Source organism: Ictidomys tridecemlineatus, unplaced genomic scaffold, assembly GCF_052094955.1.
Source record: "Ictidomys tridecemlineatus isolate mIctTri1 unplaced genomic scaffold, mIctTri1.hap1 Scaffold_148, whole genome shotgun sequence".
Lineage (NCBI taxonomy): Eukaryota > Metazoa > Chordata > Mammalia > Rodentia > Sciuridae > Ictidomys > Ictidomys tridecemlineatus.
Genome location: NW_027521306.1, coordinates 484,442 through 501,177, shown reverse-complemented (window position 1 = coordinate 501,177; position 16,736 = coordinate 484,442). Strand labels below are relative to the sequence as shown.

At 34.1% G+C, this 16,736-nt stretch overlaps 1 pseudogene across 1 annotated transcript in view; it reads left to right on the top strand.

Moving 5' to 3' along the window:
- LOC144372711 (transport and Golgi organization protein 1 homolog) overlaps positions 1-15,811 on the top strand; it is a 161,557-nt pseudogene extending 145,746 nt beyond the window's left edge. Inside the window, exons 16-33 of the transcript XR_013432626.1 lie at positions 140-228; positions 469-546; positions 634-744; positions 1,821-1,892; positions 2,072-2,176; positions 2,820-2,942; positions 3,041-3,146; positions 4,152-4,207; positions 4,296-4,386; positions 4,558-4,696; positions 9,384-9,485; positions 10,348-10,408; positions 10,524-10,559; positions 10,636-10,703; positions 10,823-10,923; positions 12,192-12,268; positions 13,848-13,998; positions 15,007-15,811. The product of XR_013432626.1 is annotated as a transport and Golgi organization protein 1 homolog (transcript). The remainder of the gene's footprint in view (positions 1-139; positions 229-468; positions 547-633; positions 745-1,820; positions 1,893-2,071; positions 2,177-2,819; positions 2,943-3,040; positions 3,147-4,151; positions 4,208-4,295; positions 4,387-4,557; positions 4,697-9,383; positions 9,486-10,347; positions 10,409-10,523; positions 10,560-10,635; positions 10,704-10,822; positions 10,924-12,191; positions 12,269-13,847; positions 13,999-15,006) is intronic.
- The last annotated feature ends 925 nt before the right edge of the window (positions 15,812-16,736 follow it).

The following is a 16,736-nucleotide window of genomic DNA, read 5'->3' as shown; positions in this document are numbered from 1 at the left end:
GATTGCTTTTTAAAAGCATAATAGTTATGCTAAGAAGTATTTCCTCATAGTACCACATAACATGTCTTTGCTTTTAGTAGATTGAGTAATTGAATTTCATTTAGTGATTGTAATAATCTTGTGTATTTCCCCCTTTTAGTCAATGAACAGCAAATTTTCAAAAAGGTGAACAATTTCATGAAAGAAAATGAAGAACTAATGCAGAAATTGTCAAATTATGAACAGAAGGTATAATTATTTTTTTCTTTCTTTCTCCCTTGGTTCTAGCTTGAATCATTCCTACCTGTTTTAATTTAAAAATCATATTTTAAAATTTTTGTTTCATTATTTCCTACAAATCATCCAAATTCTAAACAGTCATATGTATTAAGTACTGCTTTCTTCTGGAAAGGGTCACTTGTCTGGAAGTAACTTGTATGGTAGCACTATAATTTGTGTATCTTAATTCTGAATGCTTTATTTACATAGATGAAGGAATCAAAGAAACAGGTCCAAGAGACCATGAAACAAAATATGATTCTTTCTGATGAAGCAACTAATTATAAGGTAAAAATCCCTTCTTTGGGGGGAATTACATTCTAAACTCAAAAGTAAATGTAATGAGTGAGTAATCTTGACACCTTTTTTTTCCAGGATAAAATGAAGCTTCTTGAAAAAGCTAAAGAACTTCTGGATGAGGGAGCTAAAAGTCTTCATGTTATGTTAGAATCTGAGAGAGAACAGAAAGCTAAGAATCAGGACTTGGTAAGAGTTTTGCTGCTAAGTATTACTGCAATTTGGCTTTTGAAATATTTTGTAAAATTGGTTAAGTTGAACTTAGTCCAGCTGTTAACTAAAGTAAGATTAGGAGTCAAGGAAGTTGAACCCACTTCTGCCCATTTTGTGGAACTTTTAAGTACTGATACAACAACTTAAAAAATTTTTACTTACATATTTCATTTTCAATTTCTATAAGTTTCTGTAATTACATAAAAGTTGCAAAAGATGGTAGAGAGTGTGTTCTGAAATATCCTACCCCCAAGTAAGCTTGATCACCTAGCTGAGGTAGTATTTATCAGATTTCTCCACTGTAAAAATTCTTTCCAATCCTTTTCATATTGTATTCTTTGGAAGTTACCATGCACAGCCCACAGTTAAAGTATGAAGAGTTACAAGCTCAGGATGCAGCTCATGGTAGAGCACTTGCCTAGCATGCATGAGGCCCAGGATTCAATCCCAGGCATTGCAAACAAAGATTGCAGATTTATGTCCACTTCCTTAAGGAGCAAGTATCTTTATAATTTTTTTGGAATTCTTCTGTATGTGAGATTAGTCTATTCTTCCTTAAATTTTATCATTTTTTACTTATGATAAGAAAATTTTAAAAATGATCTTGGGAAATTTTTTTCTCTATCACTAGAAAAAAAATTACTAATTTGAACTGGTTTACTTGAAACAGTAATTAATTAGTTAATTTTCTATGCTTTAAAACATTTTATTTACTTATTGCATTATGATTTTCTATACTTTGAACTTTTTTTCTGGTTATCTCATAAACAGTAAGGTTGTGGATGCCATGAAATATTTATGACTTCATTTTCCCTCATCTCTTTCAGTTTTTGATTTTTTGCTTAGTCCAAAGCTGGATCCCCTGCATTTACCTGAAATGTAATGGGATGGCTTGACAAAAATTTTGTTGTGTTTATCTTTTTTAGTATATATATGTATGTGTACGTACACACACACACACACACACACACACACACACACACACACACACATATATCAGTATTTCTACTGAAATCCTAATGCATATTTTGTGTTCTGTTTTCACCTGGCAGATAATGGAAAATAAGAAATCTATAGAGAAGCTTAAAGATGTCATTTCAGTAAATACTTCTGAAAGTTCAGAGGTAAAGCTGCCAACTATTGCTAACGGATATTAGTACTACATCTTAGTTTTGTTGCGGACCAAAAATTTGAGGTGTGCTAAAATGTGCAAAAAATGAGAACTATATGATGTCTTGTTTGGGAAAGTATAACTTTGTTTCTTCTTTGGAATTAATTCACTAACTGTAGTGTTTTTCATTAGCTTCAAATTCTCCTTACTGAAGCTAAGCTTCGTGAAGAGAAGGTGAAGTTGAAATGCTGTCAGCTTCAGAAAGAAAATACCATGCTTAAGAAGGAGAAAGAGCAGGTAAAGAAAATTTGATGTCATACATAATGTAAACTAGAGAAGTGAATATCATTATCTTGTATCTTTCTTGGATCTGTTTCTGAGGTAAGGAATTTTCATGTAGGACCTTTTCTAGATATGCAAAGTTTAAACAATGCTCCCCAAATTGAGTGCATATATATGGTCTCCATCTGTTTTGGATTTTTGGATTATTGCTTTTCTTATCAAATGTCAATCAGTTATTAACTTGCATAGCCTCAAAGAAACTTTTTAAACCAGAAAATTAAGTATTTTATGATCCTCTTTTGAATAGTTACTGATTCACCGGCCAAGGGAAGATTACATGATAAGGAATCTAAATTTAGGAGACAGTCATATGTGCCCAGCCATTCCTCCTGGAGATAAATTATTTGAATTGGCAGCAATTTTCTGGGGAATGCAATAAACAGGCTCAACTTCCTGATAGCTCTGATGTTCTTACTGCAGCTGTGAGAGTTGGGGCCACTCTGCCCTCTTCCTTAACCAAGGTCTCAACCCCCTCGATTGAGGCAGGCCACCGAGGAGTATGGCTCTCTATTTCTTTGTCTAAGTCTTGTAGTCCTGATATATCCAGTGCAGAAACCCCTCCCTAACCCATAGGAATTCATGTGTTTTGACTTTTCAGTTGCAGCAGGAAGTAAAAGACTGGAGTACATCACACACTGAGCTCAGTGAACAAATGAAATCATTTGAGAAGACCCAGAAAGATTTACAAGTAGCTCTTAGTCAAAAAGATGATACTATTAATGTAAGTTTATACTCCAAATACATGTTTCATCTCATGAATTCTCCTGAAATTTTCTGAATTAAAATCGAGAGTCTTCCAACCTTTTGCTTCTTTTCTAGGCTTTGACTAATCACATTACACAGTTGAATCGGTTTCAATGTGAATCTGAATCTGAGGATCAAAGTCGAGATGAGTCAGATGAATTAACCAATGGAGAGTTAGCAGGTAAGATCAGTCTCAGGGAGGTTGAATCCTTTTTTGCTTTCCTGTCTTTAATTAAGTATACAGATGCCACTTTTCAGCTGGCTTAATTTTTTCTTAAGCTTCAGGGTTGTAGACACATATCACTGGATCTATAGATATGTCTGTTGCATTGGCAGAGGTGGGTTGTTGGGGTATAATGTAGCAATAGGCATGTGAAGAACACTGACTTTTTCTATCCTATTGAAAACTAGTAAGTACACTGCAGCTACAATAGTCATATCCTATACCTCTAAGTATTGAACATTCTACAGTAAGAGAAATTTATTTCTTAACTTATGCAGATGATACTTGATTTTGATACTCATCATCTCTATGGCTCTGTGGTTTTAAGGTCCACAGTCAGTCCGGAGGCAGTTGGAACCATAAACTAAGGCTGTGAGAACAGAGGCTAGAGACTATCAGAAAGCTAGAGAGGGAGTGTAACAGTGTTTACTGATGAGGAAAATATTTCCAGATGTTTTCTCCCAAGTTGGATATTGCTTACATAGCAAGTATTTCAAACCACACCTGGTAGTAGATTCAGGGAGAAAATAGAGGATTGAATCTTTCTAAACAAGACACTTATTGCCCAGGTGAAGATAGATCTGAGAGAGAAGAAAAGCTTTTATCTTACAAGAATAGCATAGATAACATTTTAGTTGTGCAAACTAGAAATTCACCTTTTTTTTAAGACAGACACAGTACTTTTATTTATTTTTATGCTGAGGATCAAACTCAGTGCCTCACACATGCTAGGTGAGCACTCTACCACTGAGCCACAACCCCAGTCTGAAATTCACCTCTCTCTTTTTTTTTTTTTAAATCTATGCTTGCAATTCTCTTAAAAGTCATTAGTCTAATCAGTATAATTATTTAATTGATTTTTTTCTTCCAGTGTTTGAACACAATCATTCTTTAGTTTAGGGAAGTTAGGAGAATATAGAGTTAAAGTAAGGAAAGAAAAAGCTAAAGTCTTTTGTTTTTTAGGTGATTGGAACGAGAAGATCAAAGATCAAATTAAGCAGATGATGGATGTCTCTCAGGTATAGTTCTTTCTAAGAGTCCCATAGTACCTGTGAATTCTTCCTGTGCCTCACTTTTAAGAATACCTCTCTTTTCTGCAATTTTTAGACAAAAACTACAATATCAGTAGTTGAAGAGGATCTAAAACTTTTACAACTTAAGCTAAGAGCCTCGATGTCCACAAAATGTAATCTAGAAGGTGGGTTCTTCTTGAGAAGAAATTGCCATGTTGGAAAGACTTAAAAATTTATTGGAAAGATAAAGAATGGCTTCTTGCTTTCATGCTTTTTACTTTTCTTGGCACTACTCCCTCAAACAAGTTCTTAAGTCCTTGTACACATATAGAGATAAGCTGTTTTATCCTTTACAGACCAAATAAAGAAATTAGAAAGTGACTGCAATTCACTACGGTCTTCTAAAGTTGGACTGGAAGAGGAATGCAAAACTCTTAGGCAGAAAGTGGAGATTTTAAATGAACTCTACCAGCAAAATGAGATGGCACTAAAAAAGTAAGATTTCCATTGTTTGTTATTGTTATCATTGTGTGAACTAACAGATAATTTTATCTAGTAGAGATTTGTCTTTTTTCCTTTGTGTTTTGTTTCCTATAAGTTGCATTTTTCTTTCCATCATCAGTCTTAAGAGTCCTGAGGTAGTTGGAACCATAAACTAAGGCTGTGAGGACATCGTAATCAATTGTCAAATTCATATGAAGGCAAGAAGTGGTAAACTGGTATTAACAGTCACTGATGTGGAAATACCTCTCAAAGATCTAGACGCTTTCTATGATCCCACTATTTATTTTAATTTCCTTTCATTGTGATCAGTTATGTAATTCTAATATTTTGAACTTGTATCTCTAACTCTAGACCTTTAAAAATACTGAGTGTTTTGGAATAACATGTTTTAGTAGAATAAAAACTTCAAAAAGGAATAATATTTACTTATTGATGGTACAAGTTTTGGACTTGAGTATCTCAGATGTTCACACTAAAAATTGAACTGTGGCAAGGATTTTAGGAGTTACGATTACAGAAGTACTTGTTTGTAGTATATATTTATATATTAATCTTCTCAGTGTGGAGCTAGTTATTTTTTGGAAGTTCATTTGAAGTTTTTAATCCACAAAAATACTTGAATTCTCTAAAAATAGTTTTTTTTGTGTCAGATTTTATTTGTTTGCACCTGATTTATTAACAAGATATATATATATACAGACCTTCTTATAGACCTAACTATTTTTAGGTATTTTGACTTCTGTTGCCTAATTAATGCATTAAATATTGAAACCTTTCCATTAACTTTTCTAAAATTCTGTGATCTCCAAGCGACCTTTTTAGAATCTCAAATTTTTGTTCAGGCCAGTTCTAAATGCCTGGCCTGTTTCAAAGAAACATTTCTCATTTTATCACTTTTTTTTCAAAAGAACACTTGTTTTCTCTGTCCCTACTAGTAATATGAATGACCTAAATGGCAATTAATTTTCTTTGTAATGCAGTTAAATTGTAGCACTATTTTCCTCAACTCCTCCAAAATTCATTCAGTCATCATCTGTGGTTTGTACTCTTTTTTTCTCATCCCCAGGTACTATGTTAGTTCATGCCTGTGTCATCTTTTCTGTTTCTAACCTAGGTCATCTGTCTTCATTCTCCATTATTTATATTTTTATATAATTTATTTCAAATTCTTAGTAATTTTCTCTATAGCCGCTTGAGTGGACTTTCTAAAATATAAGTCTGTCCATGTCAATATGTGCCTGTGGTTTATGAAGAATTTGCTTTCTATTTGATGACCTGTTCTTTTTTTCTTCCTTGTATCTTTTTAATAGTTTAAATATTTTTAATTATTTTCCTCATCACCTGTATAAGCTTGATGTAATCATAAATTATAATGGAATTATAATTATATAATTATAATTATAATTTTATTCATCTTCTCATAATTTAAAGGCCTTGGTATGTATTCTGGATTTAATAAAAACCTGACATAGATTAATAGGTTTATTACTTGTTTTTATGGGCTTTAAGTAGCTCCTGAATCAGATAACTGTTGTGGCATCGTATGTTAGTACTTCATATACTGTGAACTCCACAAGACATTCATTCAATTTATACACATATTTAAAGTTTCTGTAGTTCTGCATTCTACACTGTTGGTTTCTTATTTGAAATTATTTTCATTCTATTTGAACATTGTCCTTTAATGATAGATTTGATTAGTGTATCAAAGTAGTACAAGGATAAACAGAGAATAGTATTTTATCCACTAAATATTGCTACCTTTATAATCTGTATTAGGTTGACATGAACTTCATGATTAGAGTTAAAACCAGTTTCCATTTTTAAAGGATCTTTCTTTTGACTACTGAATTTTGACTGTTACTTAGTTTTAGCAATTTGAAAATATCCAATTAATTACCATCTTTTTTAATTTTTTTTCTTTAAGGAGTCCATTATCATTGTTGTTTGGTCTTATCTCCCTCCCCTAGTTCCTGTAGTCATTTCTCTCTTTTTTTAACAGTTGTATTGGGAAGTGCCTAGGTGTAGTTTTCCCCACCCCACCCACTTTTTCCTCTTGCAGTTATGTTGCTTGGGAACATTAAACATTTCTTGAATTTTCGAGTCTTTTTCTAAATGTTGATTTTACCTCATTCTCTCTTCTGATTATAATAATGCATATTAGAATTTGATTTCCCCTGCCTCTTACATTCTGGATTTACTTCTTCTGGATATTTTCTTCTGACCTGTCTTAAAAGCGGTAGGATTTATTTTACTTCCCAAATCTGATGTTAAAATCATTCATTGAGTTTAGGATTTTAAAAAGTTCAGGGTTTAAAATATTATTTTAGTTGTAGATGGACATAATATTTTATTTTATTTTTTATAGGATTTTTTTAAGAGAGAGAGAAAGATAATTTTAATATTTATTTTTTAGTTTTTGGCGGACACAACATCTTTGTTTGTATGTGGTGCTGAGGATTGAACCCGGGCTGCACACATGCCAGACGAGCGCCTTACTGCTTGAGCCACATCCCCAGCCCGACACAATATTTTATTTATTTTATGTGGTGTTGAGGACTGATCCCAGTGCCCCACACATGTGGGGCACGTGCTTCACCACTGAGCCACAACCCCAGTCCTATTTCAGTACTACAGCTCAAACCCAGGACCTTGAGCCATGTGCTCTACTATTGAGCTACCTCCCCAGACTCCTTGCTCTTTCTCATAAGGGACTAGTGTCTTACTGCTTTCCAAGCTATCTTTAATCTCATCATTCTGCCTCTGCCTCCAAGTATCTTCGACTGTATGTAGGTCACCACACCCAACTATTTCTTGGTTTTATAGTTTCTAATCCTTTGACAAAATTCATAATCTTTTTTTTCCTCTTTTGTGGTGCTGGGGTTTGAACTCAGAGCCTTGTGCATGCAAGGCAGCACTCTACCAACTAAACTATATTCCCAGACCTGAAATTCATAATCTTGACTTTACTTTTTTGACTATATAAAGCACAGTGATTTTAAAACATGTGCGGTTAACCCCATTAGGTGGTTTCCTTTTCTGTGGGATTTTTTCTCACAGAATTTTGTCTTATGGAGTGTCTGGTCAGTTTTGATTGGCTAACATTGTTGTGATAATTATACATGAAATTTGAGGACTAAGATGAAGTTATCTTCTTATAGAAAAGTGTTGAGGTTACTTGAGTAAGATTGTCACTTCAAACTTAGTCAGCAATTAAGATAATTCAAAAATGACTTGTCTTTTCAATGTATCAGTATTGTTACTTTTGGATTTTTTGCCTGTTCATCACTTAAGTGTGCAGTACTTTCTAATCTAAACTCAAAGGCTAGGGCTTTTATTAAGGGTCCCTTTATTTGTAGCCCCAAACACTTCTTTTTTCCTCTAAGCCCAGGAATTTGATGAAGGCTTAGTTCAGACTCATTATATCTTTGTGTTATCTTCAATATGTGGGTAAACCTAGGAGAAAAGTACCTTAAAGTGCCAGCTTTACTTGTAATTCTGAGATTCCTTTTTCTAATGGATCTTGGCCACATACATATATCTTCACTGCCTTTTTAGCTTGTATCCTTTCAAACACAATTTTATATTCTTATAAAGATGTTTTGATTGTTCTTAGTGCTCTCAGACTAACTCTTTGGTAATTGGAAACAAAATTCTCTCTGTCCTTCAAGATTCAGTTTTCTCCATATTCCTTCTTAAGCCAGTGGGGAAAATTATTATATTCCTTTAGGCGTCATTTATACCTGAAACAGTGAGCTCTTTTATTCTTTAGCATCTTACAAGGTAACTAGTATATTATAGCCACTCATAAAATACTTGCTGAAGAATTAAATGAGAAGCTATATAAGAATATATAATCCCCTTTTTCTATTTGGTATCAATAATCCTTTTTTACTATAGTTCTTCTGATTTATGGAAAATTAAGTTTCAAGTTAATTATCTTTTGAATTGGAACTATGGCTAAAGTAGTACAAGGATAGCAGAAAATAGTATTTTTAAAATCATTAAATGTGGCTACCTTTGTCTCAGTAGATGAACATCTTGAGTTTCATGATCAGAGTTAAAACTTGTCAGTAGATAATACTCTGATCGTGGGTCAGTTTGGCTTCTTTTTCTGGTTGACAGACATTATCAAAACTCAGATTTGTCTTTTTGCTTAATTGCAATTCTTTTGAAATATATATCTAAAGTGTGAAAAATGTTCTGTGGCTAATTGCATAGCTAAAAGACATATTCTAGAAGATTTTTTCTTTGATTGACTATATCTTTATTATGGTACCAGTCTTGGATTGAGAAAAGAGTTCCTCCATGACAAAGATATACTTAGTGTCCTACCCATGGCAGAAACGAGAAAAGAATTATCCCTTGCTTTATCCTAATATGTTTAATTATGTTAGGTTTATCAGTCCTGATCTTCCACATTGAAGTAAAGTGAGTTTTTATTATCTTACACACAGGAGACTTGCCCTTGGGGCACATGTTGTTTTCAAATTTATTTTATTTACTGGTAAATAGAGAATTAAGAGGAAAAATTAGAAAATGTAAGTGATTTGCCAGAGTTTGATTTACGAAATTGCAGGTTTGAATTCCTATTTTATGTGCCTAAGCATTTTATAGAATTGTGGGAAGTGATATTCACAGAGAGAAACTTTTGATTTGATAACTGGCTTTATTTTAGGAAAGTGAGCCAAGAAGAATATGAGAGACTAGAAAAAGAGCAGCAGCTGTCAGCTGCAGATGAAAAGGTGGTTTCCGCTGTACAGGAAGTTAAAAATTACAAGTGAGTTCAGTTTCTAAAGGAGGGTGTCAATGTCTAATAAACTAGTGGTGGCTTTCTTTTTTAATCTTTTTTTACATTATGTAGATAGAAGAAAATAGCATGGAAGTATAAATAACGAGAGGATATGAATACATTCAATTCACACAGGAGAAAAAATAAATTTCAACTTTACAAATGAAAAATGTTAACAAAAATTTACTTATACCCAATGGGCAAGACCATAGGGAACTTGGTCAATGCAAACAGTTCTGGGGGTTTTGTATGTTGTAGTAATTCTTTAAGAAATCAGTTTGCTGTGTGATGTATCAAGACCCACAAAAGTGTGGCATTTGATAGACCTTGGAAATCTTTTATGGATATAATTTGAAAAAAAGAAAAAAATTTTTAAGGAGGAAGATATTTCTAGCAGAATTACTTGAGAAAACACTGATGAACAGTTAAGGAAATTATAATTTATCATTCAGAATCTCTAGCAATTAAATGATAAAGAAGTTATTAGTATTGGGTCTTTATTTTATTTTATTTATTTATTTATTTATTTTTGGTGCTTTACTACTAAGCTACATCCTTAGACCTTTTTTTTTTTTTACTTTGAGACAGGGTCTCAGTTGCATAGGTTCCCACTTAATTGCTGAGACTGACCTCGAACTTGTGATCCTCCTGCCTCAGCTTCCCAATCATTGGGATTACTGGCATGTGGCATTGCACCTGGCCTGTAGTATTAGTTTTGATCACACTGGATTCATATAACTATAGAAATGTTTTTCTTATGTATGATAAAGTCTTTAAAAGTATAGCTGATGGAATAAAGGGAAAATGGTCAGAAATGTTTCAAATGTTATTCAATTGTTGTAATTCTTAGGCGGAGAATTGAAGAGATGGAAGAAGCATTACAGAAAACCAAGCACTCGTTTAAAAACCAGGTAGTAATTAATACTGTCCTGTAGTTGCAGAATTTCTTGATATCTAATACAGACAATTATAGGCTATTATAATGAGTCCCTAAAAACATATTTTTTAATGTATTGTCTTTTTCAGATTGCTATGCATGAGAAGAAAGCTCATGATAATTGGGTAAGATTTTTTCCCCCTTTTCTTTATTTTGTGCATAGCCTACTGCAACTGAATTTGAATATTTTCTCTTTAATAGCTCAAAGCTCGTTCTGCAGAAAGAGCTATAGCTGAAGAGAAAAGGGAAGTTGCTAATTTGAGACAGAAGTATGTGATTTTGGTATCTTCCTGTATGTTTTATAGTGTTTTAAGGTTATGCTAGATATTATCTATGAAGGAATAGATTGCTGTTTCATAATTCAGTCCATTCTTTCTCAATATTCAAGACTATTGGAAATGACCCAAAAGATCGCAGTGCGTCAAGATGAACCCGGGATTGTAAAACCTATGCTGGGAAGACCAGATTTACAAAATCCTCCTCAGAGAGGTAGGGGGCACTTTGTAAAAGGAGCTATTTTATTTCTTGGTGCAGAATGTATGTAAATTACTTTTTATTTCTGTGTGTAATGGTTATGAAATAATCTGAATGATTTGCTAAAGCAGGAGGTGAGGGTTGGTGTCAGGGAGAAGGCTGCCTTAAAGTAGTAAGGTCTTTAGGTCCACTGAGCCATAATGGCTCTTTTGGTCCATCCCCCATGAGTGGTGGAGAATGTTCCCCTCCACTGACAGCAGAGCCAGCTGGGAGACCTCCTTCTGCTACTCTTAATCAAAAAGATATGCCTAGAAACGGATTTGGTGAGCATTCACATGTTGCTTTATAGTAAACTACTTCATGGTTTTTTTTTCCCCTTTTGAATATTCTAATGAAAACATTGAATTTGGGCCTGTACAATATATAGAAGATAATTTCTTACTTTATCTTAGTGAATGTTTTCTGGAAAATCTGTTCTAGAATAGAAAACATTTTTTTTTTTTCCTGGAGGTCCCTGTATTGTTTTTTTCTTTTAAATTTTACACTGCGAAGTGTAAACCTTTATCTTTAAATTAAATTTCTATGGTGTTCCTTTCCCAAATATTATAAAAGTAGCCTTAAACTTTATGTAGCATACATATTTCCAACATGAAATACTGAATCTTATTTCAAATTCTAAATAGGACTGTAGTCTTGGTAAGATTGGAAGTCAGGTTATACAGACTAAAGAAAAGCCAGCCTACACATACTTTAAGTCTATAGCTTAAAGTTTAGGACCAGTACTTATTAATCTCCTGTTCTATCAACCCAAGGCAGTTCTTTATTTTACTTAAGTCTCTTCATAAATTGTGATTTACGTATTGGGCAACCCATTTAAAAAATATTTTTAATTGTAGATGGACATGATATCTTTATTTATTTTTTAAATGTGTGCTGAGAATCAAACCCAGTGCCTCACACATGCTAGGCAAACACTCTACAACTGAGCTATGACACCAACCCCTGGGCAACCCATTTTTCATGTTGCTTTCTAGTTATTGTTGAACACTGACCTGTCCACCAGTGGTTTATTTCTTCTGAAAAATACATACAAGGGCTCTGATCTTTCTTTCCCAAGGTCAATGGATGGACCTTTACCTCGTACTGGTCTTCTGAGGCATCTGGGAAACCCGTTGCCTCTGGTAAAGGGACCAAGTAATTTCAAAGAATCTGTAATTGTGGATGGAGGATTTTTATTCTTTTCATGTTAGAATAGTCTGAATCCATTCTTTGATCTCTAACAGACTCAGGATGTGGTCCAGCTCACATGAACAGCAGCTCCAGAAGTTCTTCTCCAGCTAAGGTGACGAATGAGGGCAAGGTAAGTTCTGTAGTTACTGTGAATCATGTGGTCATGCAGGAACATGTAGCTTTCCTACAGTACTTGCTCTTTGCTTTATCCTTCTTTGTGTTCTATTTGTACTATCCCATTTGTTTTTTAAAAAGCAAACTGTTCCCCAAGAACCTGAGACCCCCTCAGTCTCCACCCTTACTTCTTTGACTGAGCATCCAGTTGGAGTAAGTACTTAGAGGTTGAGAACTGAATTGGGTTTTATTCTGTGCATTTATGGGAAGGATATTCAGAGCATGACACTGATCTTGTTTGCTTTAAACTGCATGCAATATTGAGCTTACTTTTCTCTTTAACTTGGGAATGTTGCTTAAGTGTGTACAACTATAATGAACTACAGAATGTGAAAAGTTATCACTCTAACTTTATATGGTGTTTTGTGTTGAATGTTCTAAGGCAAAGTAAATTCATTATAAATTATATAATTCATCATTTTTATTTTTGTTTGGAAGAATGTTATTTAAGAATTCCTCCATTTGTGCAAACCCTATTTTGAGTGATTTGAATTAGATTGGTATCAGATTTTCTGTGAAACAATGATCATCTGAAATGACCTCTTGAGCCAGTCCCAAGAAATGGTCTCATTTGTTCACATAAGTGTATTCTCTTGTAACTGTGTTGCTATTATATCTAGTAGGTCTTCTGCAGCTCTATAATAAAATAAATTTTTAATTGTTTAGTTTCAAACCCACTACTCATAGGAAATGATAAATCAATATCTCAAATGGTGTACAGTAAATGAAAGTAAATATTAAAGGCTTGTCTTCCTAATTTGTGTATATAGCACTGTGATGGAAAATACTTCTCAAGTTCCAGTGTATATATATTCCAGGAATATACATCTCTGGAGAAATCTAAGGGCAGCTTAGATAAGACCCCAAACCCCTTTGTAGTAGAAGATTTAAAAGAGAGCAAAGACCCATTGTTAGAGAGGAGTAGAGGTGGAAAAAGCATGGCTTGGAGGCAAACCTGGGATTGAGTTCTTTAATATGCAGTGTGGCCTTCAATAAATTATGATATCCCATTTGCTTTTGTTCCCTCTTATTTAAAACAAGACAGTCTACTTAAAGATCTCAGAGGTTGAATAATATATGAAAGACTTACTGAAGATATAGTAGAATAGTAGCTATTATTACATGAGTAGAGAATGGATTTTTCATTTTATTCTGTTCATTCTTAATATGGAAGTAATGAGCTATTGTGATGAAAGGGAAGTGATGGGGATGGGGGGACTCCCTTTGAAATAGATTGTAGTGAATACAGCATGACATACTGGTCAGAAATCACCTCTGTTAATAACCCCTGCCAGTCCTCTTGCCTTTCCCTTTCCTGTGCAGATATAATCAGTAACAAACTGCTCCCTCTTGTGGCATCCTTCCAACTTCTGTAAGCTGTCAGTGGGAATACACAGGAGGGGTGGGTAGAGTTTTGTTGCACTGATGGTGTTCTCTGGACAGGTTTTGGGTTTTAGCTTTTATAGGTATTGGTACTTTGTCTTAATACATAGGAATTTTAAAACTTTTAACTGCTTTCAAATCTTAAATTGCAGGTTCATATGGCTATGAAAGGGCCCCCTCCTTTCTCAGGGGTACCCTTCATGGGACCCCCGATGGGACGGCCTCCACCACCTCCCATTTGGTATGGACCGCCACTTCAGCTCAGTGGGCCTTTTGGGCCTCGGCCAATTCCTCCACCATTTGGTATGATGATCTGAACAGTAGTGATTGACTTATAAATCACATTCATCTTCCACTTCTATTGCTTGCTAAAACAGTTGGTTGCTATCTCAGATCTTAACAATGAAAGGATAAAGCTGAGTACATTTTAACTTTTTCTCCAGTTTTCTGGGACATATGGGACACTACATAATCTTATACTGAGATAGGCAATAGCTATCTCTCATAGACAAGGATAAGGGGCTATATACAGAAAAGCCAGAAATATTACTTCTGCAGATGTTTGTTGAAAATCTGTTGATATGCACTGCAATAGATGGAAAGGTGGATGAGACGCATGCCATAACTTAAAATTTTGTCACAGATATGAAAATCCTATAACATAAAGTTTGTAATCACCCATAATGGAAGCATAAGCAGTAGGTTATAGAATATAGAAAAGGAAAAGTCAAACCCTCCTTACCTTGAAAAAAGTCAGAGGGAAGTGTTAAAGAGGATTTAACAGTTACCTAATAAATGTTCCTGGTTTAATTAGGTGGCTGTGGAAGGCCTTTTCCAGGAGGGCATGCGTGCACCTTGATTCTGATGGCATGTGTAAAGTCCATGCTGAAATACTTCATGAATTTTTAATGGATACAGTAATAGATAGTGAGATTTCCTTTTATCAAAATTTCTTTGATGTAGTAAAGTTCTTATTTCATAATCTATCATCTTGTCATGGTAATACTTCCAAATATAAATGGAGCTCTTGTGAGATAGAAATAATTCTGCAATTATATAGTAGGGAAAGAAAAAAGACAAGCCTGGAGCTAGGTAGAGCCATGTTAAATCCTTAATATGTTGCTTCATGGCTGGTTGGTCAAAGGCTATAACCTAAACTTGTTCCATCTCAGTTTGCCTCATCTGGCAAGTCAGGATGTTCACCAGCTGATGTTCTAGGCTTGGGAGAAATTAAAGACTATATTAACATACTTGAAATCACCCTAGTTCAGAAATTTCTGGTATTTACATAACTTCCTTTTTATTTTCCAGGTCCTGGTATGCATCCACCAATAGGCTTCAGAGAATATGCACCAGGTGTTACACCTGGAAAATGGGATTTGCCTTTTGACCCTCGTGATTTTTTTCCAGGATCTGCACCAGCACCATTTAGACCTTTAGGCTCATTTGGCCCAAGAGAGTACTTCATTCCTGGTGCCCCATTACCACCTCCAACTCATGGTCCCCAAGACTATGGGCCACCACCTGCTGCAAAAGACTTAATGCCTTCAGGCTTTAAAGATGAAACTCCACCTAATTCTCAAGAGTAGTGAGGGCTGTTCACAGGCCTTAAAAACAGGGCCCATAAAATTAACCTCTGACACTTAGTCAGAGTTAAAGGATTATTGGCTTCAAAATATAAAAGTTTATTTTAAATGGTTTATGTTTTCAGAATGAAGCTGCCTTGGTGCAGTATACATTTTGAGCCAAAATATTTTCCCCCTAAATATCCCCCACTTAAGCTAGAGTATCCTTCCAATTTAAAAATGTGCAATAAGGAATGCCTTTGTTTTAGTTAATGTAGCATATACAATTGCTAAATGATTTAGAATGTCATAATTATGGACATTTCCTGTGGAAATGCTTTAAGAACATGTATTTCCATTATCCTATTATTAGTGTATTCCAGTTGATAACAGAGAAATGGTGTTTTATAAGCTTGATATTTTTTCTCTTTCAATATCTGGTCGCAGAGACTGTTGGGCTAAAAATGTTTACTCAAAGATCATAAACATCATTTTCCTTCTTGCTGAAGTTCTTTGTTATAATAGTTCATAAAAATTGTTTATTAATATTTCCCAAGTGTCTGTTGATTCATTGGATCGTCATGAGATTTTGTGCCATTGGGGAAGCATGTAAACGCACTCTCAGAACTGAAGATAGTGACTTGGCAGCATATTCCCTGTTGCTCACTGTTAAGGAGGCTGGACCTTGGTCAACTGTGGACTTCTACAGAGGATTTCTTTTACTTGTGAGAAGTCTTGTGGCTCTATTTTTGTAGCACATTCATGTACTTTTTTCTAACCACTGTCCATGTGAGAATGCTTTTCTGAGAATGAGTTTACATTAGTAGCAAGAGCTACTGCTTTTGCCATTATTGCATTTTAACAGTAAAATATAAGGTGGTATGTTGTGTCTATAAAAAATAAGGAAATTTCTTTTTAAAAATGTACACAACACACTCTTCTCTTTTTCATACCTTCCCACTGATTTTCAAGGAATATGATAAAAAAATTAGAAAAGTATAATCCTCTAAGAATGAATGAAACTCTAAGGCTTATAATGTCTTTACTCAGCAACTACGGGCTGAATTAAATTCTTTTTTTTGATAGATACTCAAACATATTTTATTTAAAAAACAATTAAAGCAAGTCCTGGATCTGTAACTACTGTCTTTAAAACAATGTTTCTAAGAACTAGCTCTCCAGAACTGTAATTTTAATTACGGCAATTTTAACAGTACATTTTAAGAGGTTTAAGATTTAAATAAAATTATAAAAGCCTGATACTTTTGTTTACTGCTAGACCATATTCTTCCATTCTTTTAAATTCTAGAAAGTAATAGGATTGTTGAAACCTAGAACATAACATATCATTGTTTTTTTATGTCCCCTAAGTATTCTCAAAATAGGGGCAAAAGCTTCAGTGTGAAACAAAATCTCTGTGAAACAAAATCTCTAAACTACTGAAGATAACTCAGAATAAAAATGAATTCTTCCTAA